Source organism: Balaenoptera borealis, assembly GCF_965194805.1.
Source record: "Balaenoptera borealis genome assembly, chromosome: 2".
NCBI lineage: Eukaryota > Metazoa > Chordata > Mammalia > Artiodactyla > Balaenopteridae > Balaenoptera > Balaenoptera borealis.
The window spans coordinates 141922271-141949263 of NC_138867.1; positions in this window are offsets into that span (position 1 = coordinate 141922271).

Below are 26993 nucleotides of genomic sequence, written 5' to 3' on the forward strand. Positions count from 1 at the left end.
CATAGTTTTTAAGATTCTTACTAGTCAGATATATTCTTGGGCGGTGAATAGGGGGTTTTGAGTCCAGATCACTGAGCAAGGAGTAGGTCTTGTCTATTACATATTGGGTTTATGGAACGGTCTCTGAGCTAATTTGAAACCCTTGTTTTATGCATCACCCCACCTCACCTTTCCCGTTAAGCAGCCATAGTGTGTTTTCTAAACGTGTGACTCTGTTCTGTTTTGTAATTCAGTTCAAGGGTAGCGGTTTTACATTCCCTCTATAAGTGATATCTTATGATAAGTTTCTTTTTCTGTGTGACTTATTTCACTTAGAATCGTCGTACCTAAATCCACTCATCATGCTGCTACTAGCCTTATGACGTTGATTTCATGGCTGAGTGATATTCCATTGTACAAAAGGACCACAACTTCTTTATCCATTTTTCTCTTTCCTGGGATATTTAAGGTGTAACGAAGTGGAGGTTCTTGTCAACAGAGCAGCCCTAAACTTTGGGGTGCCTGTGCCTTGCTGATTTTTAGTTTTCCCAATTTATACGCCCGTGAGTGGAAGTGCCCTATGCTCTTTAAGCGGAGTTTTTTCGATGTTTCAGGACACACCGTACACTTCTCCAGAGTGGCTGTTGGCAATTTACATCCCGCCCATCAGCGTAGCAAGGCTCCCGTTTCTCCATGGCCTGTCCTGCATTTCTGGTTTTGACACTTTATTCAGCATGGCACTTTTGACCGATGGGAAGCGAGACTTGTTTGTAGCGCTGATTTGCCTTTCCAGGATGCTTGGTTGGCCAAAAAGGGCGTATGCGTTTTTTCCTGAATATATTCAGGAAAAAACGCATACGCCCTTTTTGGCCAAGGGCATCATTGTCGAGGTTTTGCCGCTTTTCCCGTGCTTTAAAGGCGATTCGAATCTACCTCCTGAAATCTGTTTCCTGCAATTCTGCCTTGCTTTCAAATCCTCTTCGTTGTCTTCCGTCAATATATTGGTGGACGACAGTTATCATTTACAACTCTGCATGTTTGTGAATTGCAGGGCCCCTGAGTTCCATTTTCCCACTCGCTTTCTTGGGAGCTGGCCGCAAAAGCGCAGGATTGCTTCAGGCCCTATTCTGGTCCCGGGCGGCAGGCTGAGCCTGTGGTTAATTCTTCTTCCTGATGGGAAAATAGAGTGACCTGTGCCTGTCCCAACACCTAGAGCTAGTGTCTCATTGGTTCCCCCTCTTCCCGTTCATCCTCAGGACAAATTGCAACCTGTACGGAACAGGAGGTTAAAGGTGCTGATTCTCCAAGGAGGGAGATTGCTAGTAAAGCGGCTGGAATGGCGAACCCGAGCACAAGGAGATGAGAAATGAGGTGCGTTTTAGAAACCTTTCCCGATCACACGGTGTACCATCTTCTGGGATTCTCATGCATGTTTACGATGTAGGAAGATGCCCTTGAACCTGGAGATTTGGGACCCATGGGATGGGTACCACGCAGTATTACTCTAAAGGGTCTGCGTTTGCTCACCCAACCTCACCAAACCTCTCAGCCCCAAGAGTGTCCACCCTTATGCCTCAATCAGCTGTGGGTCTAGATATGGTCAATCCAGGTGGCATCACAGCCCTTGAACGAATTTTGTAAGAATTTCTCTCTCTTTCACTGTCTTTGTTTCACGGGTTTTTAAAAGTAATTGATTTTTATAAAGGGGTTTAGCTGTTTTTTACTGCTGTGTTTATGCCACTTTACACCCACTTGACTCACATACAGAGAGATATCAATACATAGGTTTTAAGATTCTTACTAGTCAGATATATTCTTGGGCGGTGAATAGGGGGTTTTGAGTCCAGATCACTGAGCAAGGAGTAGGTCTTGTCTATTACATATTGGGTTTATGGAACGGTCTCTGAGCTAATTTGAAACCCTTGTTTTATGCATCACCCCACCTCACCTTTCCCGTTAAGCAGCCATAGTGTGTTTTCTAAACGTGTGACTCTGTTCTGTTTTGTAATTCAGTTCAAGGGTAGCGGTTTTACATTCCCTCTATAAGTGATATCTTATGATAAGTGTCGTTTTCTGTGTGGCTTATTTCACTTAGAATCGTCGTACCTAAATCCACTCATCATGCTGCTACTAGCCTTATGACGTTGATTTCATGGCTGAGTGATATTCCATTGTACAAAAGGACCACAACTTCTTTATCCATTTTTCTCTTTCCTGGGATATTTAAGGTGTAACGAAGTGGAGGTTCTTGTCAACAGAGCAGCCCTAAACTTTGGGGTGCCTGTGCCTTGCTGATTTTTAGTTTTCCCAATTTATACGCCCGTGAGTGGAAGTGCCCTATGCTCTCTAAGCTGAGTGTTTTCGATGTTTCAGGACACACCGTACACTTCTGCAGAGTGGCTGTTGGCAATTTACATCCCGCCCATCAGCGTAGCAAGGCTCCCGTTTCTCCATGGCCTGTCCTGCATTTCTGGTTTTGACACTTTATTCAGCATGGCCCTTTTGACCGATGGGAAGCGAGACTTCTTTGTAGCGCTGATTTGCCTTTCCAGGTTGCTTGGTTGGCCAAAAAGGGCGTATGCGTTTTTTCCTGAATATATTCAGGAAAAAACGCATACGCCCTTTTTGGCCAAGGGCATCATTGTCGAGGTTTTGCCGCTTTTCCCGTGCTTTAAAGGCGATTCGAATCTTCCTCCTGAAATCTGTTTCCTGCAATTCTGCCTTGCTTTCAAATCCTCTTTGTTGTCTTCCGTCAATATATTTGTGGACGAGAGTTATCATTTATAACTCTGCAGGTTTGTGAATTGCAGTGCCCCTGAGCTCCATTTTTCAACTCGCTTTCTTGGGAGCTGGCCGCAAAAGCGCAGGATTGCTTCAGGCCCTATTCTGGTCCCGGGCGGCAGGCTGAGCCTGTGGTTAATTCTTCTTCCTGATGGGAAAATAGAGTGACCTGTGCCTGTCCCAACACCTAGAGCTAGTGTCTCATTGGTTCCCCCTCTTCCCGTTCATCCTCAGGACAAATTGCAACCTGTACGGAACAGGAGGTTAAAGGTGCTGATTCTCCAAGGAGGGAGATTGCTAGTAAAGCGGCTGGAATGGCGAACCCGAGCACAAGGAGATGAGAAATGAGGTGCGTGTTAGAAACCTTTCCCGATCACACGGTGTACCATCTTCTGGGATTCTCATGCATGTTTTCGATGTAGGAAGATGCCCTTGAACCTGGAGATTTGGGACCCATGGGATGGGTACCACGCAGTATTACTCTAAAGGGTCTGCGTTTGCTCACCCAACCTCACCAAACCTCTCAGCCCCAAGAGTGTCCACCCTTATGCCTCAATCAGCTGTGGGTCTAGATATGGTCAATCCAGGTGGCATCACAGCCCTTGAACGAATTTTGTAAGAATTTCTCTCTCTTTCACTGTCTTTGTTTCACGGGTTTTTAAAAGTAATGGATTTTTATAAAGGGGTTTAGCTGTTTTTTACTGCTGTGTTTATGCCGCTTTACACCCACTTGACTCACATACAGAGAGATATCAATACATAGGTTTTAAGATTCTTACTAGTCAGATATATTCTTGGGCGGTGAATAGGGGGTTTTGAGTCCAGATCACTGAGCAAGGAGTAGGTCTTGTCTATTACATATTGGGTTTATGGAACGGTCTCTGAGCTAATTTGAAACCCTTGTTTTATGCATCACCCCACCTCACCTTTCCCGTTAAGCAGCCATAGTGTGTTTTCTAAACGTGTGACTCTGTTCTGTTTTGTAATTCAGTTCAAGGGTAGCGGTTTTACATTCCCTCTATAAGTGATATCTTATGATAAGTGTCGTTTTCTGTGTGGCTTATTTCACTTAGAATCGTCGTACCTAAATCCACTCATCATGCTGCTACTAGCCTTATGACGTTGATTTCATGGCTGAGTGATATTCCATTGTACAAAAGGACCACAACTTCTTTATCCATTTTTCTCTTTCCTGGGATATTTAAGGTGTAACGAAGTGGAGGTTCTTGTCAACAGAGCAGCCCTAAACTTTGGGGTGCCTGTGCCTTGCTGATTTTTAGTTTTCCCAATTTATACGCCCGTGAGTGGAAGTGCCCTATGCTCTCTAAGCTGAGTGTTTTCGATGTTTCAGGACACACCGTACACTTCTGCAGAGTGGCTGTTGGCAATTTACATCCCGCCCATCAGCGTAGCAAGGCTCCCGTTTCTCCATGGCCTGTCCTGCATTTCTGGTTTTGACACTTTATTCAGCATGGCCCTTTTGACCGATGGGAAGCGAGACTTCTTTGTAGCGCTGATTTGCCTTTCCAGGTTGCTTGGTTGGCCAAAAAGGGCGTATGCGTTTTTTCCTGAATATATTCAGGAAAAAACGCATACGCCCTTTTTGGCCAAGGGCATCATTGTCGAGGTTTTGCCGCTTTTCCCGTGCTTTAAAGGCGATTCGAATCTTCCTCCTGAAATCTGTTTCCTGCAATTCTGCCTTGCTTTCAAATCCTCTTTGTTGTCTTCCGTCAATATATTTGTGGACGAGAGTTATCATTTATAACTCTGCAGGTTTGTGAATTGCAGTGCCCCTGAGCTCCATTTTTCAACTCGCTTTCTTGGGAGCTGGCCGCAAAAGCGCAGGATTGCTTCAGGCCCTATTCTGGTCCCGGGCGGCAGGCTGAGCCTGTGGTTAATTCTTCTTCCTGATGGGAAAATAGAGTGACCTGTGCCTGTCCCAACACCTAGAGCTAGTGTCTCATTGGTTCCCCCTCTTCCCGTTCATCCTCAGGACAAATTGCAACCTGTACGGAACAGGAGGTTAAAGGTGCTGATTCTCCAAGGAGGGAGATTGCTAGTAAAGCGGCTGGAATGGCGAACCCGAGCACAAGGAGATGAGAAATGAGGTGCGTGTTAGAAACCTTTCCCGATCACACGGTGTACCATCTTCTGGGATTCTCATGCATGTTTTCGATGTAGGAAGATGCCCTTGAACCTGGAGATTTGGGACCCATGGGATGGGTACCACGCAGTATTACTCTAAAGGGTCTGCGTTTGCTCACCCAACCTCACCAAACCTCTCAGCCCCAAGAGTGTCCACCCTTATGCCTCAATCAGCTGTGGGTCTAGATATGGTCAATCCAGGTGGCATCACAGCCCTTGAACGAATTTTGTAAGAATTTCTCTCTCTTTCACTGTCTTTGTTTCACGGGTTTTTAAAAGTAATGGATTTTTATAAAGGGGTTTAGCTGTTTTTTACTGCTGTGTTTATGCCACTTTACACCCACTTGACTCACATACAGAGAGATATCAATACATAGGTTTTAAGATTCTTACTAGTCAGATATATTCTTGGGCGGTGAATAGGGGGTTTTGAGTCCAGATCACTGAGCAAGGAGTAGGTCTTGTCTATTACATATTGGGTTTATGGAACGGTCTCTGAGCTAATTTGAAACCCTTGTTTTATGCATCACCCCACCTCACCTTTCCCGTTAAGCAGCCATAGTGTGTTTTCTAAACGTGTGACTCTGTTCTGTTTTGTAATTCAGTTCAAGGGTAGCGGTTTTACATTCCCTCTATAAGTGATATCTTATGATAAGTGTCGTTTTCTGTGTGGCTTATTTCACTTAGAATCGTCGTACCTAAATCCACTCATCATGCTGCTACTAGCCTTATGACGTTGATTTCATGGCTGAGTGATATTCCATTGTACAAAAGGACCACAACTTCTTTATCCATTTTTCTCTTTCCTGGGATATTTAAGGTGTAACGAAGTGGAGGTTCTTGTCAACAGAGCAGCCCTAAACTTTGGGGTGCCTGTGCCTTGCTGATTTTTAGTTTTCCCAATTTATACGCCCGTGAGTGGAAGTGCCCTATGCTCTCTAAGCTGAGTGTTTTCGATGTTTCAGGACACACCGTACACTTCTGCAGAGTGGCTGTTGGCAATTTACATCCCGCCCATCAGCGTAGCAAGGCTCCCGTTTCTCCATGGCCTGTCCTGCATTTCTGGTTTTGACACTTTATTCAGCATGGCCCTTTTGACCGATGGGAAGCGAGACTTCTTTGTAGCGCTGATTTGCCTTTCCAGGTTGCTTGGTTGGCCAAAAAGGGCGTATGCGTTTTTTCCTGAATATATTCAGGAAAAAACGCATACGCCCTTTTTGGCCAAGGGCATCATTGTCGAGGTTTTGCCGCTTTTCCCGTGCTTTAAAGGCGATTCGAATCTTCCTCCTGAAATCTGTTTCCTGCCATTCTGCCTTGCTTTCAAATCCTCTTTGTTGTCTTCCGTCAATATATTTGTGGACGAGAGTTATCATTTATAACTCTGCAGGTTTGTGAATTGCAGTGCCCCTGAGCTCCATTTTTCAACTCGCTTTCTTGGGAGCTGGCCGCAAAAGCGCAGGATTGCTTCAGGCCCTATTCTGGTCCCGGGCAGCAGGCTGAGCCTGTGGTTAATTCTTCTTCCTGATGGGAAAATAGAGTGACCTGTGCCTGTCCCAACACCTAGAGCTAGTGTCTCATTGGTTCCCCCTCTTCCCGTTCATCCTCAGGACAAATTGCAACCTGTACGGAACAGGAGGTTAAAGGTGCTGATTCTCCAAGGAGGGAGATTGCTAGTAAAGCGGCTGGAATGGCGAACCCGAGCACAAGGAGATGAGAAATGAGGTGCGTGTTAGAAACCTTTCCCGATCACACGGTGTACCATCTTCTGGGATTCTCATGCATGTTTTCAATGTAGGAAGATGCCCTTGAACCTGGAGATTTGGGACCCATGGGTTGGGTACCACGCAGTATTACTCTAAAGGGTCTGCGTTTGCTCACCCAACCTCACCAAACCTCTCAGCCCCAAGAGTGTCCACCCTTATGCCTCAATCAGCTGTGGGTCTAGATATGGTCAATCCAGGTGGCATCACAGCCCTTGAACGAATTTTGTAAGAATTTCTCTCTCTTTCACTGTCTTTGTTTCACGGGTTTTTAAAAGTAATGGATTTTTATAAAGGGGTTTAGCTGTTTTTTACTGCTGTGTTTATGCCACTTTACACCCACTTGACTCACATACAGAGAGATATCAATACATAGGTTTTAAGATTCTTACTAGTCAGATATATTCTTGGGCGGTGAATAGGGGGTTTTGAGTCCAGATCACTGAGCAAGGAGTAGGTCTTGTCTATTACATATTGGGTTTATGGAACGGTCTCTGAGCTAATTTGAAACCCTTGTTTTATGCATCACCCCACCTCACCTTTCCCGTTAAGCAGCCATAGTGTGTTTTCTAAACGTGTGACTCTGTTCTGTTTTGTAATTCAGTTCAAGGGTAGCGGTTTTACATTCCCTCTATAAGTGATATCTTATGATAAGTGTCGTTTTCTGTGTGGCTTATTTCACTTAGAATCGTCGTACCTAAATCCACTCATCATGCTGCTACTAGCCTTATGACGTTGATTTCATGGCTGAGTGATATTCCATTGTACAAAAGGACCACAACTTCTTTATCCATTTTTCTCTTTCCTGGGATATTTAAGGTGTAACGAAGTGGAGGTTCTTGTCAACAGAGCAGCCCTAAACTTTGGGGTGCCTGTGCCTTGCTGATTTTTAGTTTTCCCAATTTATACGCCCGTGAGTGGAAGTGCCCTATGCTCTCTAAGCTGAGTGTTTTCGATGTTTCAGGACACACCGTACACTTCTGCAGAGTGGCTGTTGGCAATTTACATCCCGCCCATCAGCGTAGCAAGGCTCCCGTTTCTCCATGGCCTGTCCTGCATTTCTGGTTTTGACACTTTATTCAGCATGGCCCTTTTGACCGATGGGAAGCGAGACTTCTTTGTAGCGCTGATTTGCCTTTCCAGGTTGCTTGGTTGGCCAAAAAGGGCGTATGCGTTTTTTCCTGAATATATTCAGGAAAAAACGCATACGCCCTTTTTGGCCAAGGGCATCATTGTCGAGGTTTTGCCGCTTTTCCCGTGCTTTAAAGGCGATTCGAATCTTCCTCCTGAAATCTGTTTCCTGCAATTCTGCCTTGCTTTCAAATCCTCTTTGTTGTCTTCCGTCAATATATTTGTGGACGAGAGTTATCATTTATAACTCTGCAGGTTTGTGAATTGCAGTGCCCCTGAGCTCCATTTTTCAACTCGCTTTCTTGGGAGCTGGCCGCAAAAGCGCAGGATTGCTTCAGGCCCTATTCTGGTCCCGGGCGGCAGGCTGAGCCTGTGGTTAATTCTTCTTCCTGATGGGAAAATAGAGTGACCTGTGCCTGTCCCAACACCTAGAGCTAGTGTCTCATTGGTTCCCCCTCTTCCCGTTCATCCTCAGGACAAATTGCAACCTGTACGGAACAGGAGGTTAAAGGTGCTGATTCTCCAAGGAGGGAGATTGCTAGTAAAGCGGCTGGAATGGCGAACCCGAGCACAAGGAGATGAGAAATGAGGTGCGTGTTAGAAACCTTTCCCGATCACACGGTGTACCATCTTCTGGGATTCTCATGCATGTTTTCAATGTAGGAAGATGCCCTTGAACCTGGAGATTTGGGACCCATGGGTTGGGTACCACGCAGTATTACTCTAAAGGGTCTGCGTTTGCTCACCCAACCTCACCAAACCTCTCAGCCCCAAGAGTGTCCACCCTTATGCCTCAATCAGCTGTGGGTCTAGATATGGTCAATCCAGGTGGCATCACAGCCCTTGAACGAATTTTGTAAGAATTTCTCTCTCTTTCACTGTCTTTGTTTCACGGGTTTTTAAAAGTAATGGATTTTTATAAAGGGGTTTAGCTGTTTTTTACTGCTGTGTTTATGCCGCTTTACACCCACTTGACTCACATACAGAGAGATATCAATACATAGGTTTTAAGATTCTTACTAGTCAGATATATTCTTGGGCGGTGAATAGGGGGTTTTGAGTCCAGATCACTGAGCAAGGAGTAGGTCTTGTCTATTACATATTGGGTTTATGGAACGGTCTCTGAGCTAATTTGAAACCCTTGTTTTATGCATCACCCCACCTCACCTTTCCCGTTAAGCAGCCATAGTGTGTTTTCTAAACGTGTGACTCTGTTCTGTTTTGTAATTCAGTTCAAGGGTAGCGGTTTTACATTCCCTCTATAAGTGATATCTTATGATAAGTGTCGTTTTCTGTGTGGCTTATTTCACTTAGAATCGTCGTACCTAAATCCACTCATCATGCTGCTACTAGCCTTATGACGTTGATTTCATGGCTGAGTGATATTCCATTGTACAAAAGGACCACAACTTCTTTATCCATTTTTCTCTTTCCTGGGATATTTAAGGTGTAACGAAGTGGAGGTTCTTGTCAACAGAGCAGCCCTAAACTTTGGGGTGCCTGTGCCTTGCTGATTTTTAGTTTTCCCAATTTATACGCCCGTGAGTGGAAGTGCCCTATGCTCTCTAAGCTGAGTGTTTTCGATGTTTCAGGACACACCGTACACTTCTGCAGAGTGGCTGTTGGCAATTTACATCCCGCCCATCAGCGTAGCAAGGCTCCCGTTTCTCCATGGCCTGTCCTGCATTTCTGGTTTTGACACTTTATTCAGCATGGCCCTTTTGACCGATGGGAAGCGAGACTTCTTTGTAGCGCTGATTTGCCTTTCCAGGTTGCTTGGTTGGCCAAAAAGGGCGTATGCGTTTTTTCCTGAATATATTCAGGAAAAAACGCATACGCCCTTTTTGGCCAAGGGCATCATTGTCGAGGTTTTGCCGCTTTTCCCGTGCTTTAAAGGCGATTCGAATCTTCCTCCTGAAATCTGTTTCCTGCAATTCTGCCTTGCTTTCAAATCCTCTTTGTTGTCTTCCGTCAATATATTTGTGGACGAGAGTTATCATTTATAACTCTGCAGGTTTGTGAATTGCAGTGCCCCTGAGCTCCATTTTTCAACTCGCTTTCTTGGGAGCTGGCCGCAAAAGCGCAGGATTGCTTCAGGCCCTATTCTGGTCCCGGGCGGCAGGCTGAGCCTGTGGTTAATTCTTCTTCCTGATGGGAAAATAGAGTGACCTGTGCCTGTCCCAACACCTAGAGCTAGTGTCTCATTGGTTCCCCCTCTTCCCGTTCATCCTCAGGACAAATTGCAACCTGTACGGAACAGGAGGTTAAAGGTGCTGATTCTCCAAGGAGGGAGATTGCTAGTAAAGCGGCTGGAATGGCGAACCCGAGCACAAGGAGATGAGAAATGAGGTGCGTGTTAGAAACCTTTCCCGATCACACGGTGTACCATCTTCTGGGATTCTCATGCTTGTTTTCGATGTAGGAAGATGCCCTTGAACCTGGAGATTTGGGACCCATGGGATGGGTACCACGCAGTATTACTCTAAAGGGTCTGCGTTTGCTCACCCAACCTCACCAAACCTCTCAGCCCCAAGAGTGTCCACCCTTATGCCTCAATCAGCTGTGGGTCTAGATATGGTCAATCCAGGTGGCATCACAGCCCTTGAACGAATTTTGTAAGAATTTCTCTCTCTTTCACTGTCTTTGTTTCACGGGTTTTTAAAAGTAATGGATTTTTATAAAGGGGTTTAGCTGTTTTTTACTGCTGTGTTTATGCCGCTTTACACCCACTTGACTCACATACAGAGAGATATCAATACATAGGTTTTAAGATTCTTACTAGTCAGATATATTCTTGGGCGGTGAATAGGGGGTTTTGAGTCCAGATCACTGAGCAAGGAGTAGGTCTTGTCTATTACATATTGGGTTTATGGAACGGTCTCTGAGCTAATTTGAAACCCTTGTTTTATGCATCACCCCACCTCACCTTTCCCGTTAAGCAGCCATAGTGTGTTTTCTAAACGTGTGACTCTGTTCTGTTTTGTAATTCAGTTCAAGGGTAGCGGTTTTACATTCCCTCTATAAGTGATATCTTATGATAAGTGTCGTTTTCTGTGTGGCTTATTTCACTTAGAATCGTCGTACCTAAATCCACTCATCATGCTGCTACTAGCCTTATGACGTTGATTTCATGGCTGAGTGATATTCCATTGTACAAAAGGACCACAACTTCTTTATCCATTTTTCTCTTTCCTGGGATATTTAAGGTGTAACGAAGTGGAGGTTCTTGTCAACAGAGCAGCCCTAAACTTTGGGGTGCCTGTGCCTTGCTGATTTTTAGTTTTCCCAATTTATACGCCCGTGAGTGGAAGTGCCCTATGCTCTCTAAGCTGAGTGTTTTCGATGTTTCAGGACACACCGTACACTTCTGCAGAGTGGCTGTTGGCAATTTACATCCTGCCCATCAGCGTAGCAAGGCTCCCGTTTCTCCATGGCCTGTCCTGCATTTCTGGTTTTGACACTTTATTCAGCATGGCCCTTTTGACCGATGGGAAGCGAGACTTCTTTGTAGCGCTGATTTGCCTTTCCAGGTTGCTTGGTTGGCCAAAAAGGGCGTATGCGTTTTTTCCTGAATATATTCAGGAAAAAACGCATACGCCCTTTTTGGCCAAGGGCATCATTGTCGAGGTTTTGCCGCTTTTCCCGTGCTTTAAAGGCGATTCGAATCTTCCTCCTGAAATCTGTTTCCTGCAATTCTGCCTTGCTTTCAAATCCTCTTTGTTGTCTTCCGTCAATATATTTGTGGACGAGAGTTATCATTTATAACTCTGCAGGTTTGTGAATTGCAGTGCCCCTGAGCTCCATTTTTCAACTCGCTTTCTTGGGAGCTGGCCGCAAAAGCGCAGGATTGCTTCAGGCCCTATTCTGGTCCCGGGCGGCAGGCTGAGCCTGTGGTTAATTCTTCTTCCTGATGGGAAAATAGAGTGACCTGTGCCTGTCCCAACACCTAGAGCTAGTGTCTCATTGGTTCCCCCTCTTCCCGTTCATCCTCAGGACAAATTGCAACCTGTACGGAACAGGAGGTTAAAGGTGCTGATTCTCCAAGGAGGGAGATTGCTAGTAAAGCGGCTGGAATGGCGAACCCGAGCACAAGGAGATGAGAAATGAGGTGCGTGTTAGAAACCTTTCCCGATCACACGGTGTACCATCTTCTGGGATTCTCATGCATGTTTTTGATGTAGGAAGATGCCCTTGAACCTGGAGATTTGGGACCCATGGGATGGGTACCACGCAGTATTACTCTAAAGGGTCTGCGTTTGCTCACCCAACCTCACCAAACCTCTCAGCCCCAAGAGTGTCCACCCTTATGCCTCAATCAGCTGTGGGTCTAGATATGGTCAATCCAGGTGGCATCACAGCCCTTGAACGAATTTTGTAAGAATTTCTCTCTCTTTCACTGTCTTTGTTTCACGGGTTTTTAAAAGTAATGGATTTTTATAAAGGGGTTTAGCTGTTTTTTACTGCTGTGTTTATGCCGCTTTACACCCACTTGACTCACATACAGAGAGATATCAGTACATAGGTTTTAAGATTCTTACTAGTCAGATATATTCTTGGGCGGTGAATAGGGGGTTTTGAGTCCAGATCACTGAGCAAGGAGTAGGTCTTGTCTATTACATATTGGGTTTATGGAACGGTCTCTGAGCTAATTTGAAACCCTTGTTTTATGCATCACCCCACCTCACCTTTCCCGTTAAGCAGCCATAGTGTGTTTTCTAAACGTGTGACTCTGTTCTGTTTTGTAATTCAGTTCAAGGGTAGCGGTTTTACATTCCCTCTATAAGTGATATCTTATGATAAGTGTCGTTTTCTGTGTGGCTTATTTCACTTAGAATCGTCGTACCTAAATCCACTCATCATGCTGCTACTAGCCTTATGACGTTGATTTCATGGCTGAGTGATATTCCATTGTACAAAAGGACCACAACTTCTTTATCCATTTTTCTCTTTCCTGGGATATTTAAGGTGTAACGAAGTGGAGGTTCTTGTCAACAGAGCAGCCCTAAACTTTGGGGTGCCTGTGTCTTGCTGATTTTTAGTTTTCCCAATTTATACGCCCATGAGTGGAAGTGCCCTATGCTCTCTAAGCTGAGTGTTTTCGATGTTTCAGGACACACCGTACACTTCTCCAGAGTGGCTGTTGGCAATTTACATCCCGCCCATCAGCGTAGCAAGGCTCCCGTTTCTCCATGGCCTGTCCTGCATTTCTGGGTTTGACACTTTATTCAGCGTGGCCCATTTAACCGATGGGAAGCGAGACTTCTTTGTAGCGCTGATTTGCCTTTCCAGGTTGCTTGGTTGGCCAAAAAGGGCGTATGCGTTTTTTCCTGAATATATTCAGGAAAAAACGCATACGCCCTTTTTGGCCAAGGGCATCATTGTCGAGGTTTTGCCGCTTTTCCCGTGCTTTAAAGGCGATTCGAATCTACCTCCTGAAATCTGTTTCCTGCAATTCTGCCTTGCTTTCAAATCCTCTTCGTTGTCTTCCGTCAGTATATTTGTGGACGAGAGTTATCATTTATAACTCTGCAGGTTTGTGAATTGCAGTGCCCCTGAGCTCCATTTTTCAACTCGCTTTCTTGGGAGCTGGCCGCAAAAGCGCAGGATTGCTTCAGGCCCTATTTTGGTCCCGGGCGGCAGGCTGAGCCTGTGGTTAATTCTTCTTCCTGATGGGAAAATAGAGTGACCTGTGCCTGTCCCAACACCTAGAGCTAGTGTCTCATTGGTTCCCCCTCTTCCCGTTCATCCTCAGGACAAATTGCAACCTGTACGGAACAGGAGGTTAAAGGTGCTGATTCTCCAAGGAGGGAGATTGCTAGTAAAGCGCCTGGAATGGCGAACCCGAGCACAAGGAGATGAGAAATGAGGTGCGTGTTAGAAACCTTTCCCGATCACACGGTGTACCATCTTCTGGGATTCTCATGCATGTTTTCAATGTAGGAAGATGCCCTTGAACCTGGAGATTTGGGACCCATGGGTTGGGTACCACGCAGTATTACTCTAAAGGGTCTGCGTTTGCTCACCCAACCTCACCAAACCTCTCAGCCCCAAGAGTGTCCACCCTTATGCCTCAATCAGCTGTGGGTCTAGATATGGTCAATCCAGGTGGCATCACAGCCCTTGAACGAATTTTGTAAGAATTTCTCTCTCTTTCACTGTCTTTGTTTCACGGGTTTTTAAAAGTAATTGATTTTTATAAAGGGGTTTAGCTGTTTTTTACTGCTGTGTTTATGCCGCTTTACACCCACTTGACTCACATACAGAGAGATATCAATACATAGGTTTTAAGATTCTTACTAGTCAGATATATTCTTGGGCGGTGAATAGGGGGTTTTGAGTCCAGATCACTGAGCAAGGAGTAGGTCTTGTCTATTACATATTGGGTTTATGGAACGGTCTCTGAGCTAATTTGAAACCCTTGTTTTATGCATCACCCCACCTCACCTTTCCCGTTAAGCAGCCATAGTGTGTTTTCTAAACGTGTGACTCTGTTCTGTTTTGTAATTCAGTTCAAGGGTAGCGGTTTTACATTCCCTCTATAAGTGATATCTTATGATAAGTGTCGTTTTCTGTGTGGCTTATTTCACTTAGAATCGTCGTACCTAAATCCACTCATCATGCTGCTACTAGCCTTATGACGTTGATTTCATGGCTGAGTGATATTCCATTGTACAAAAGGACCACAACTTCTTTATCCATTTTTCTCTTTCCTGGGATATTTAAGGTGTAACGAAGTGGAGGTTCTTGTCAACAGAGCAGCCCTAAACTTTGGGGTGCCTGTGCCTTGCTGATTTTTAGTTTTCCCAATTTATACGCCCGTGAGTGGAAGTGCCCTATGCTCTCTAAGCTGAGTGTTTTCGATGTTTCAGGACACACCGTACACTTCAGCAGAGTGGCTGTTGGCAATTTACATCCCGCCCATCAGCGTAGCAAGGCTCCCGTTTCTCCATGGCCTGTCCTGCATTTCTGGTTTTGACACTTTATTCAGCATGGCCCTTTTGACCGATGGGAAGCGAGACTTCTTTGTAGCGCTGATTTGCCTTTCCAGGTTGCTTGGTTGGCCAAAAAGGGCGTATGCGTTTTTTCCTGAATATATTCAGGAAAAAACGCATACGCCCTTTTTGGCCAAGGGCATCATTGTCGAGGTTTTGCCGCTTTTCCCGTGCTTTAAAGGCGATTCGAATCTTCCTCCTGAAATCTGTTTCCTGCAATTCTGCCTTGCTTTCAAATCCTCTTTGTTGTCTTCCGTCAATATATTTGTGGACGAGAGTTATCATTTATAACTCTGCAGGTTTGTGAATTGCAGTGCCCCTGAGCTCCATTTTTCAACTCGCTTTCTTGGGAGCTGGCCGCAAAAGCGCAGGATTGCTTCAGGCCCTATTCTGGTCCCGGGCGGCAGGCTGAGCCTGTGGTTAATTCTTCTTCCTGATGGGAAAATAGAGTGACCTGTGCCTGTCCCAACACCTAGAGCTAGTGTCTCATTGGTTCCCCCTCCTCCCGTTCATCCTCAGGACAAATTGCAACCTGTACGGAACAGGAGGTTAAAGGTGCTGATTCTCCAAGGAGGGAGATTGCTAGTAAAGCGGCTGGAATGGCGAACCCGAGCACAAGGAGATGAGAAATGAGGTGCGTGTTAGAAACCTTTCCCGATCACACGGTGTACCATCTTCTGGGATTCTCATGCATGTTTTCGATGTAGGAAGATGCCCTTGAACCTGGAGATTTGGGACCCATGGGATGGGTACCACGCAGTATTACTCTAAAGGGTCTGCGTTTGCTCACCCAACCTCACCAAACCTCTCAGCCCCAAGAGTGTCCACCCTTATGCCTCAATCAGCTGTGGGTCTAGATATGGTCAATCCAGGTGGCATCACAGCCCTTGAACGAATTTTGTAAGAATTTCTCTCTCTTTCACTGTCTTTGTTTCACGGGTTTTTAAAAGTAATTGATTTTTATAAAGGGGTTTAGCTGTTTTTTACTGCTGTGTTTATGCCGCTTTACACCCACTTGACTCACATACAGAGAGAAATCAATACATAGGTTTTAAGATTCTTACTAGTCAGATATATTCTTGGGCGGTGAATAGGGGGTTTTGAGTCCAGATCACTGAGCAAGGAGTAGGTCTTGTCTATTACATATTGGGTTTATGGAACGGTCTCTGAGCTAATTTGAAACCCTTGTTTTATGCATCACCCCACCTCACCTTTCCCGTTAAGCAGCCATAGTGTGTTTTCTAAACGTGTGACTCTGTTCTGTTTTGTAATTCAGTTCAAGGGTAGCGGTTTTACATTCCCTCTATAAGTGATATCTTATGATAAGTGTCGTTTTCTGTGTGGCTTATTTCACTTAGAATCGTCGTACCTAAATCCACTCATCATGCTGCTACTAGCCTTATGACGTTGATTTCATGGCTGAGTGATATTCCATTGTACAAAAGGACCACAACTTCTTTATCCATTTTTCTCTTTCCTGGGATATTTAAGGTGTAACGAAGTGGAGGTTCTTGTCAACAGAGCAGCCCTAAACTTTGGGGTGCCTGTGCCTTGCTGATTTTTAGTTTTCCCAATTTATACGCCCGTGAGTGGAAGTGCCCTATGCTCTCTAAGCTGAGTGTTTTCGATGTTTCAGGACACACCGTACACTTCTGCAGAGTGGCTGTTGGCAATTTACATCCCGCCCATCAGCGTAGCAAGGCTCCCGTTTCTCCATGGCCTGTCCTGCATTTCTGGTTTTGACACTTTATTCAGCATGGCCCTTTTGACCGATGGGAAGCGAGACTTCTTTGTAGCGCTGATTTGCCTTTCCAGGTTGCTTGGTTGGCCAAAAAGGGCGTATGCGTTTTTTCCTGAATATATTCAGGAAAAAACGCATACGCCCTTTTTGGCCAAGGGCATCATTGTCGAGGTTTTGCCGCTTTTCCCGTGCTTTAAAGGCGATTCGAATCTTCCTCCTGAAATCTGTTTCCTGCAATTCTGCCTTGCTTTCAAATCCTCTTTGTTGTCTTCCGTCAATATATTTGTGGACGAGAGTTATCATTTATAACTCTGCAGGTTTGTGAATTGCAGTGCCCCTGAGCTCCATTTTTCAACTCGCTTTCTTGGGAGCTGGCCGCAAAAGCGCAGGATTGCTTCAGGCCCTATTCTGGTCCCGGGCGGCAGGCTGAGCCTGTGGTTAATTCTTCTTCCTGATGGGAAAATAGAGTGACCTGTGCCTGTCCCAACACCTAGAGCTAGTGTCTCATTGGTTCCCCCTCTTCCCGTTCATCCTCAGGACAAATTGCAACCTGTACGGAACAGGAGGTTAAAGGTGCTGATTCTCCAAGGAGGGAGATTGCTAGTAAAGCGGCTGGAATGGCGAACCCGAGCACAAGGAGATGAGAAATGAGGTGCGTGTTAGAAACCTTTCCCGATCACACGGTGTACCATCTTCTGGGATTCTCATGCATGTTTTCGATGTAGGAAGATGCCCTTGAACCTGGAGATTTGGGACCCATGGGATGGGTACCACGCAGTATTACTCTAAAGGGTCTGCGTTTGCTCACCCAACCTCACCAAACCTCTCAGCCCCAAGAGTGTCCACCCTTATGCCTCAATCAGCTGTGGGTCTAGATATGGTCAATCCAGGTGGCATCACAGCCCTTGAACGAATTTTGTAAGAATTTCTCTCTCTTTCACTGTCTTTGTTTCACGGGTTTTTAAAAGTAATGGATTTTTATAAAGGGGTTTAGCTGTTTTTTACTGCTGTGTTTATGCCGCTTTACACCCACTTGACTCACATACAGAGAGATATCAGTACATAGGTTTTAAGATTCTTACTAGTCAGATATATTCTTGGGCGGTGAATAGGGGGTTTTGAGTCCAGATCACTGAGCAAGGAGTAGGTCTTGTCTATTACATATTGGGTTTATGGAACGGTCTCTGAGCTAATTTGAAACCCTTGTTTTATGCATCACCCCACCTCACCTTTCCCGTTAAGCAGCCATAGTGTGTTTTCTAAACGTGTGACTCTGTTCTGTTTTGTAATTCAGTTCAAGGGTAGCGGTTTTACATTCCCTCTATAAGTGATATCTTATGATAAGTGTCGTTTTCTGTGTGGCTTATTTCACTTAGAATCGTCGTACCTAAATCCACTCATCATGCTGCTACTAGCCTTATGACGTTGATTTCATGGCTGAGTGATATTCCATTGTACAAAAGGACCACAACTTCTTTATCCATTTTTCTCTTTCCTGGGATATTTAAGGTGTAACGAAGTGGAGGTTCTTGTCAACAGAGCAGCCCTAAACTTTGGGGTGCCTGTGCCTTGCTGATTTTTAGTTTTCCCAATTTATACGCCCGTGAGTGGAAGTGCCCTATGCTCTCTAAGCTGAGTGTTTTCGATGTTTCAGGACACACCGTACACTTCTGCAGAGTGGCTGTTGGCAATTTACATCCCGCCCATCAGCGTAGCAAGGCTCCCGTTTCTCCATGGCCTGTCCTGCATTTCTGGTTTTGACACTTTATTCAGCATGGCCCTTTTGACCGATGGGAAGCGAGACTTCTTTGTAGCGCTGATTTGCCTTTCCAGGTTGCTTGGTTGGCCAAAAAGGGCGTATGCGTTTTTTCCTGAATATATTCAGGAAAAAACGCATACGCCCTTTTTGGCCAAGGGCATCATTGTCGAGGTTTTGCCGCTTTTCCCGTGCTTTAAAGGCGATTCGAATCTTCCTCCTGAAATCTGTTTCCTGCAATTCTGCCTTGCTTTCAAATCCTCTTTGTTGTCTCCCGTCAATATATTTGTGGACGAGAGTTATCATTTATAACTCTGCAGGTTTGTGAATTGCAGTGCCCCTGAGCTCCATTTTTCAACTCGCTTTCTTGGGAGCTGGCCGCAAAAGCGCAGGATTGCTTCAGGCCCTATTCTGGTCCCGGGCGGCAGGCTGAGCCTGTGGTTAATTCTTCTTCCTGATGGGAAAATAGAGTGATCTGTGCCTGTCCCAACACCTAGAGCTAGTGTCTCATTGGTTCCCCCTCTTCCCGTTCATCCTCAGGACAAATTGCAACCTGTACGGAACAGGAGGTTAAAGGTGCTGATTCTCCAAGGAGGGAGATTGCTAGTAAAGCGGCTGGAATGGCGAACCCGAGCACAAGGAGATGAGAAATGAGGTGCGTGTTAGAAACCTTTCCCGATCACACAGTGTACCATCTTCTGGGATTCTCATGCTTGTTTTCGATGTAGGAAGATGCCCTTGAACGTGGAGATTTGGGACCCACGGGATGGGTACCACGCAGTATTACTCTAAAGGGTCTGCGTTTGCTCACCCAACCTCACCAAACCTCTCAGCCCCAAGAGTGTCCACCCTTATGCCTCAATCAGCTGTGGGTCTAGATATGGTCAATCCAGGTGGCATCACAGCCCTTGAACGAATTTTGTAAGAATTTCTCTCTCTTTCACTGTCTTTGTTTCACGGGTTTTTAAAAGTAATGGATTTTTATAAAGGGGTTTAGCTGTTTTTTACTGCTGTGTTTATGCCGCTTTACACCCACTTGACTCACATACAGAGAGATATCAATACATAGGTTTTAAGATTCTTACTAGTCAGATATATTCTTGGGCGGTGAATAGGGGGTTTTGAGTCCAGATCACTGAGCAAGGAGTAGGTCTTGTCTATTACATATTGGGTTTATGGAACGGTCTCTGAGCTAATTTGAAACCCTTGTTTTATGCATCACCCCACCTCACCTTTCCCGTTAAGCAGCCATAGTGTGTTTTCTAAACGTGTGACTCTGTTCTGTTTTGTAATTCAGTTCAAGGGTAGCGGTTTTACATTCCCTCTATAAGTGATATCTTATGATAAGTGTCTTTTTCTGTGTGGCTTATTTCACTTAGAATCGTCGTACCTAAATCCACTCATCATGCTGCTACTAGCCTTATGACGTTGATTTCATGGCTGAGTGATATTCCATTGTACAAAAGGACCACAACTTCTTTATCCATTTTTCTCTTTCCTGGGATATTTAAGGTGTAACGAAGTGGAGGTTCTTGTCAACAGAGCAGCCCTAAACTTTGGGGTGCCTGTGTCTTGCTGATTTTTAGTTTTCCCAATTTATACGCCCGTGAGTGGAAGTGCCCTATGCTCTCTAAGCTGAGTGTTTTCGATGTTTCAGGACACACCGTACACTTCTGCAGAGTGGCTGTTGGCAATTTACATCCTGCCCATCAGCGTAGCAAGGCTCCCGTTTCTCCATGGCCTGTCCTGCATTTCTGGTTTTGACACTTTATTCAGCATGGCCCTTTTGACCGATGGGAAGCGAGACTTCTTTGTAGCGCTGATTTGCCTTTCCAGGTTGCTTGGTTGGCCAAAAAGGGCGTATGCGTTTTTTCCTGAATATATTCAGGAAAAAACGCATACGCCCTTTTTGGCCAAGGGCATCATTGTCGAGGTTTTGCCGCTTTTCCCGTGCTTTAAAGGCGATTCGAATCTTCCTCCTGAAATCTGTTTCCTGCCATTCTGCCTTGCTTTCAAATCCTCTTTGTTGTCTTCCGTCAATATATTTGTGGACGAGAGTTATCATTTATAACTCTGCAGGTTTGTGAATTGCAGTGCCCCTGAGCTCCATTTTTCAACTCGCTTTCTTGGGAGCTGGCCGCAAAAGCGCAGGATTGCTTCAGGCCCTATTCTGGTCCCGGGCGGCAGGCTGAGCCTGTGGTTAATTCTTCTTCCTGATGGGAAAATAGAGTGACCTGTGCCTGTCCCAACACCTAGAGCTAGTGTCTCATTGGTTCCCCCTCTTCCCGTTCATCCTCAGGACAAATTGCAACCTGTACGGAACAGGAGGTTAAAGGTGCTGATTCTCCAAGGAGGGAGATTGCTAGTAAAGCGGCTGGAATGGCGAACCCGAGCACAAGGAGATGAGAAATGAGGTGCGTGTTAGAAACCTTTCCCGATCACACGGTGTACCATCTTCTGGGATTCTCATGCATGTTTTCGATGTAGGAAGATGCCCTTGAACCTGGAGATTTGGGACCCATGGGATGGGTACCACGCAGTATTACTCTAAAGGGTCTGCGTTTGCTCACCCAACCTCACCAAACCTCTCAGCCCCAAGAGTGTCCACCCTTATGCCTCAATCAGCTGTGGGTCTAGATATGGTCAATCCAGGTGGCATCACAGCCCTTGAACGAATTTTGTAAGAATTTCTCTCTCTTTCACTGTCTTTGTTTCACGGGTTTTTAAAAGTAATGGATTTTTATAAAGGGGTTTAGCTGTTTTTTACTGCTGTGTTTATGCCGCTTTACACCCACTTGACTCACATACAGAGAGATATCAGTACATAGGTTTTAAGATTCTTACTAGTCAGATATATTCTTGGGCGGTGAATAGGGGGTTTTGAGTCCAGATCACTGAGCAAGGAGTAGGTCTTGTCTATTACATATTGGGTTTATGGAACGGTCTCTGAGCTAATTTGAAACCCTTGTTTTATGCATCACCCCACCTCACCTTTCCCGTTAAGCAGCCATAGTGTGTTTTCTAAACGTGTGACTCTGTTCTGTTTTGTAATTCAGTTCAAGGGTAGCGGTTTTACATTCCCTCTATAAGTGATATCTTATGATAAGTGTCGTTTTCTGTGTGGCTTATTTCACTTAGAATCGTCGTACCTAAATCCACTCATCATGCTGCTACTAGCCTTATGACGTTGATTTCATGGCTGAGTGATATTCCATTGTACAAAAGGACCACAACTTCTTTATCCATTTTTCTCTTTCCTGGGATATTTAAGGTGTAACGAAGTGGAGGTTCTTGTCAACAGAGCAGCCCTAAACTTTGGGGTGCCTGTGTCTTGCTGATTTTTAGTTTTCCCAATTTATACGCCCATGAGTGGAAGTGCCCTATGCTCTCTAAGCTGAGTTTTTTCGATGTTTCAGGACACACCGTACACTTCTCCAGAGTGGCTGTTGGCAATTTACATCCCGCCCATCAGCGTAGCAAGGCTCCCGTTTCTCCATGGCCTGTCCTGCATTTCTGAGTTTGACACTTTATTCAGCGTGGCCTATTTGACCGATGGGAAGCGAGACTTCTTTGTAGCGCTGATTTGCCTTTCCAGGTTGCTTGGTTGGCCAAAAAGGGCGTATGCGTTTTTTCCTGAATATATTCAGGAAAAAACGCATACGCCCTTTTTGGCCAAGGGCATCATTGTCGAGGTTTGGCCGCTTTTCCCGTGCTTTAAAGGCGATTCGAATCTACCTCCTGAAATCTGTTTCCTGCAATTCTGCCTTGCTTTCAAATCCTCTTCGTTGTCTTCCGTCAATATATTTGTGGATGAGAGTTATCATTTATAACTCTGCAGGTTTGTGAATTGCAGTGCCCCTGAGCTCCATTTTTCAACTCGCTTTCTTGGGAGCTGGCCGCAAAAGCGCAGGATTGCTTCAGGCCCTATTCTGGTGCCGGGCGGCAGGCTGAGGCTGTGGTTAATTCTTCTTCCTGATGGGAAAATAGAGTGACCTGTGCCTGTCCCCACACCTAGAGCTAGTGTCTCATTGGTTCCCCCTCCTCCCGTTCATCCTCAGGACAAATTGCAACCTGTACGGAACAGGAGGTTAAAGGTGCTGATTCTCCAAGGAGGGAGATTGCTAGTAAAGCGGCTGGAATGGCGAACCCGAGCACAAGGAGATGAGAAATGAGGTGCGTTCTAGAAATCTTTCCCGATCACACAGTGTACCATCTTCTGGGATTCTCATGCATGTTTTCGATGTAGGAAGATGCCCTTGAACCTGGAGATTTGGGACCCATGGGATGGGTACCACGCAGTATTACTCTAAAGGGTCTGCGTTTGCTCACCCAACCTCACCAAACCTCTCAGCCCCAAGAGTGTCCACCCTTATGCCTCAATCAGCTGTGGGTCTAGATATGGTCAATCCAGGTGGCATCACAGCCCTTGAACGAATTTTGTAAGAATTTCTCTCTCTTTCACTGTCTTTGTTTCACGGGTTTTTAAAAGTGATTGATTTTTATAAAGGGGTGTAGCTGCTTTTCACTGCTGTGTTTATGCTGCTTTACACCCACTTGACTCACTTACAGAGATATATCAATACATAGTTTTTAAGATTCTTACTAGTCAGATATATTCTTGGGCGGTGAATAGGGGGTTTTGAGTCCAGATCACTGAGCAAGGAGTAGGTCTTGTCTATTACATATTGGGTTTATGGAACGGTCTCTGAGCTAATTTGAAACCCTTGTTTTATGCATCACCCCACCTCACCTTTCCCGTTAAGCAGCCATAGTGTGTTTTCTAAACGTGTGACTCTGTTCTGTTTTGTAATTCAGTTCAAGGGTAGCGGTTTTACATTCCCTCTATAAGTGATATCTTATGATAAGTTTCTTTTTCTGTGTGACTTATTTCACTTAGAATCGTCGTACCTAAATCCACTCATCATGCTGCTACTAGCCTTATGACGTTGATTTCATGGCTGAGTGATATTCCATTGTACAAAAGGACCACAACTTCTTTATCCATTTTTCTCTTTCCTGGGATATTTAAGGTGTAACGAAGTGGAGGTTCTTGTCAACAGAGCAGCCCTAAACTTTGGGGTGCCTGTGCCTTGCTGATTTTTAGTTTTCCCAATTTATACGCCCGTGAGTGGAAGTGCCCTATGCTCTTTAAGCTGAGTTTTTTCGATGTTTCAGGACACACCGTACACTTCTCCAGAGTGGCTGTTGGCAATTTACATCCCGCCCATCAGCGTAGCAAGGCTCCCGTTTCTCCATGGCCTGTCCTGCATTTCTGGTTTTGACACTTTATTCAGCATGGCACTTTTGACCAATGGGAAGCGAGACTTGTTTGTAGCGCTGATTTGCCTTTCCAGGATGCTTGGTTGGCCAAAAAGGGCGTATGCGTTTTTTCCTGAATATATTCAGGAAAAAACGCATACGCCCTTTTTGGCCAAGGGCATCATTGTCGAGGTTTTGCCGCTTTTCCCGTGCTTTAAAGGCGATTCGAATCTACCTCCTGAAATCTGTTTCCTGCAATTCTGCCTTGCTTTCAAATCCTCTTCGTTGTCTTCCGTCAATATATTGGTGGACGACAGTTATCATTTACAACTCTGCATGTTTGTGAATTGCAGGGCCCCTGAGTTCCATTTTCCCACTCGCTTTCTTGGGAGCTGGCCGCAAAAGCGCAGGATTGCTTCAGGCCCTATTCTGGTCCCGGGCGGCAGGCTGAGCCTGTGGTTAATTCTTTTTCCTGATGGGAAAATAGAGTGACCTGTGCCTGTCCCAACACCTAGAGCTAGTGTCTCATTGGTTCCCCCTCTTCCCGTTCATCCTCAGGACAAATTGCAACCTGTACGGAACAGGAGGTTAAAGGTGCTGATTCTCCAAGGAGGGAGATTGCTAGTAAAGCGGCTGGAATGGCGAACCCGAGCACAAGGAGATGAGAAATGAGGTGCGTGTTAGAAACCTTTCCCGATCACACGGTGTACCATCTTCTGGGATTCTCATGCATGTTTTCGATGTAGGAAGATGCCCTTGAACCTGGAGATTTGGGACCCATGGGATGGGTACCACGCAGTATTACTCTAAAGGGTCTGCGTTTGCTCACCCAACCTCACCAAACCTCTCAGCCCCAAGAGTGTCCACCCTTATGCCTCAATCAGCTGTGGGTCTAGATATGGTCAATCCAGGTGGCATCACAGCCCTTGAACGAATTTTGTAAGAATTTCTCTCTCTTTCACTGTCTTTGTTTCACGGGTTTTTAAAAGTAATGGATTTTTATAAAGGGGTTTAGCTGTTTTTTACTGCTGTGTTTATGCCGCTTTACACCCACTTGACTCACATACAGAGAGATATCAATACATAGGTTTTAAGATTCTTACTAGTCAGATATATTCTTGGGCGGTGAATAGGGGGTTTTGAGTCCAGATCACTGAGCAAGGAGTAGGTCTTGTCTATTACATATTGGGTTTATGGAACGGTCTCTGAGCTAATTTGAAACCCTTGTTTTATGCATCACCCCACCTCACCTTTCCCGTTAAGCAGCCATAGTGTGTTTTCTAAACGTGTGACTCTGTTCTGTTTTGTAATTCAGTTCAAGGGTAGCGGTTTTACATTCCCTCTATAAGTGATATCTTATGATAAGTGTCGTTTTCTGTGTGGCTTATTTCACTTAGAATCGTCGTACCTAAATCCACTCATCATGCTGCTACTAGCCTTATGACGTTGATTTCATGGCTGAGTGATATTCCATTGTACAAAAGGACCACAACTTCTTTATCCATTTTTCTCTTTCCTGGGATATTTAAGGTGTAACGAAGTGGAGGTTCTTGTCAACAGAGCAGCCCTAAACTTTGGGGTGCCTGTGCCTTGCTGATTTTTAGTTTTCCCAATTTATACGCCCGTGAGTGGAAGTGCCCTATGCTCTCTAAGCTGAGTGTTTTCGATGTTTCAGGACACACCGTACACTTCTGCAGAGTGGCTGTTGGCAATTTACATCCCGCCCATCAGCGTAGCAAGGCTCCCGTTTCTCCATGGCCTGTCCTGCATTTCTGGTTTTGACACTTTATTCAGCATGGCCCTTTTGACCGATGGGAAGCGAGACTTCTTTGTAGCGCTGATTTGCCTTTCCAGGTTGCTTGGTTGGCCAAAAAGGGCGTATGCGTTTTTTCCTGAATATATTCAGGAAAAAACGCATACGCCCTTTTTGGCCAAGGGCATCATTGTCGAGGTTTTGCCGCTTTTCCCGTGCTTTAAAGGCGATTCGAATCTTCCTCCTGAAATCTGTTTCCTGCAATTCTGCCTTGCTTTCAAATCCTCTTTGTTGTCTTCCGTCAATATATTTGTGGACGAGAGTTATCATTTATAACTCTGCAGGTTTGTGAATTGCAGTGCCCCTGAGCTCCATTTTTCAACTCGCTTTCTTGGGAGCTGGCCGCAAAAGCGCAGGATTGCTTCAGGCCCTATTCTGGTCCCGGGCGGCAGGCTGAGCCTGTGGTTAATTCTTCTTCCTGATGGGAAAATAGAGTGACCTGTGCCTGTCCCAACACCTAGAGCTAGTGTCTCATTGGTTCCCCCTCTTCCCGTTCATCCTCAGGACAAATTGCAACCTGTACGGAACAGGAGGTTAAAGGTGCTGATTCTCCAAGGAGGGAGATTGCTAGTAAAGCGGCTGGAATGGCGAACCCGAGCACAAGGAGATGAGAAATGAGGTGCGTGTTAGAAACCTTTCCCGATCACACGGTGTACCATCTTCTGGGATTCTCATGCATGTTTTCGATGTAGGAAGATGCCCTTGAACCTGGAGATTTGGGACCCATGGGATGGGTACCACGCAGTATTACTCTAAAGGGTCTGCGTTTGCTCACCCAACCTCACCAAACCTCTCAGCCCCAAGAGTGTCCACCCTTATGCCTCAATCAGCTGTGGGTCTAGATATGGTCAATCCAGGTGGCATCACAGCCCTTGAACGAATTTTGTAAGAATTTCTCTCTCTTTCACTGTCTTTGTTTCACGGGTTTTTAAAAGTAATGGATTTTTATAAAGGGGTTTAGCTGTTTTTTACTGCTGTGTTTATGCCGCTTTACACCCACTTGACTCACATACAGAGAGATATCAATACATAGGTTTTAAGATTCTTACTAGTCAGATATATTCTTGGGCGGTGAATAGGGGGTTTTGAGTCCAGATCACTGAGCAAGGAGTAGGTCTTGTCTATTACATATTGGGTTTATGGAACGGTCTCTGAGCTAATTTGAAACCCTTGTTTTATGCATCACCCCACCTCACCTTTCCCGTTAAGCAGCCATAGTGTGTTTTCTAAACGTGTGACTCTCTTCTGTTTTGTAATTCAGTTCAAGGGTAGCGGTTTTTACATTCCCTCTATAAGTGATATCTTATGATAAGTGTCGTTTTCTGTGTGGCTTATTTCACTTAGAATCGTCGTACCTAAATCCACTCATCATGCTGCTACTAGCCTTATGACGTTGATTTCATGGCTGAGTGATATTCCATTGTACAAAAGGACCACAACTTCTTTATCCATTTTTCTCTTTCCTGGGATATTTAAGGTGTAACGAAGTGGAGGTTCTTGTCAACAGAGCAGCCCTAAACTTTGGGGTGCCTGTGCCTTGCTGATTTTTAGTTTTCCCAATTTATACACCCGTGAGTGGAAGTGCCCTATGCTCTCTAAGCTGAGTGTTTTCGATGTTTCAGGACACACCGTACAC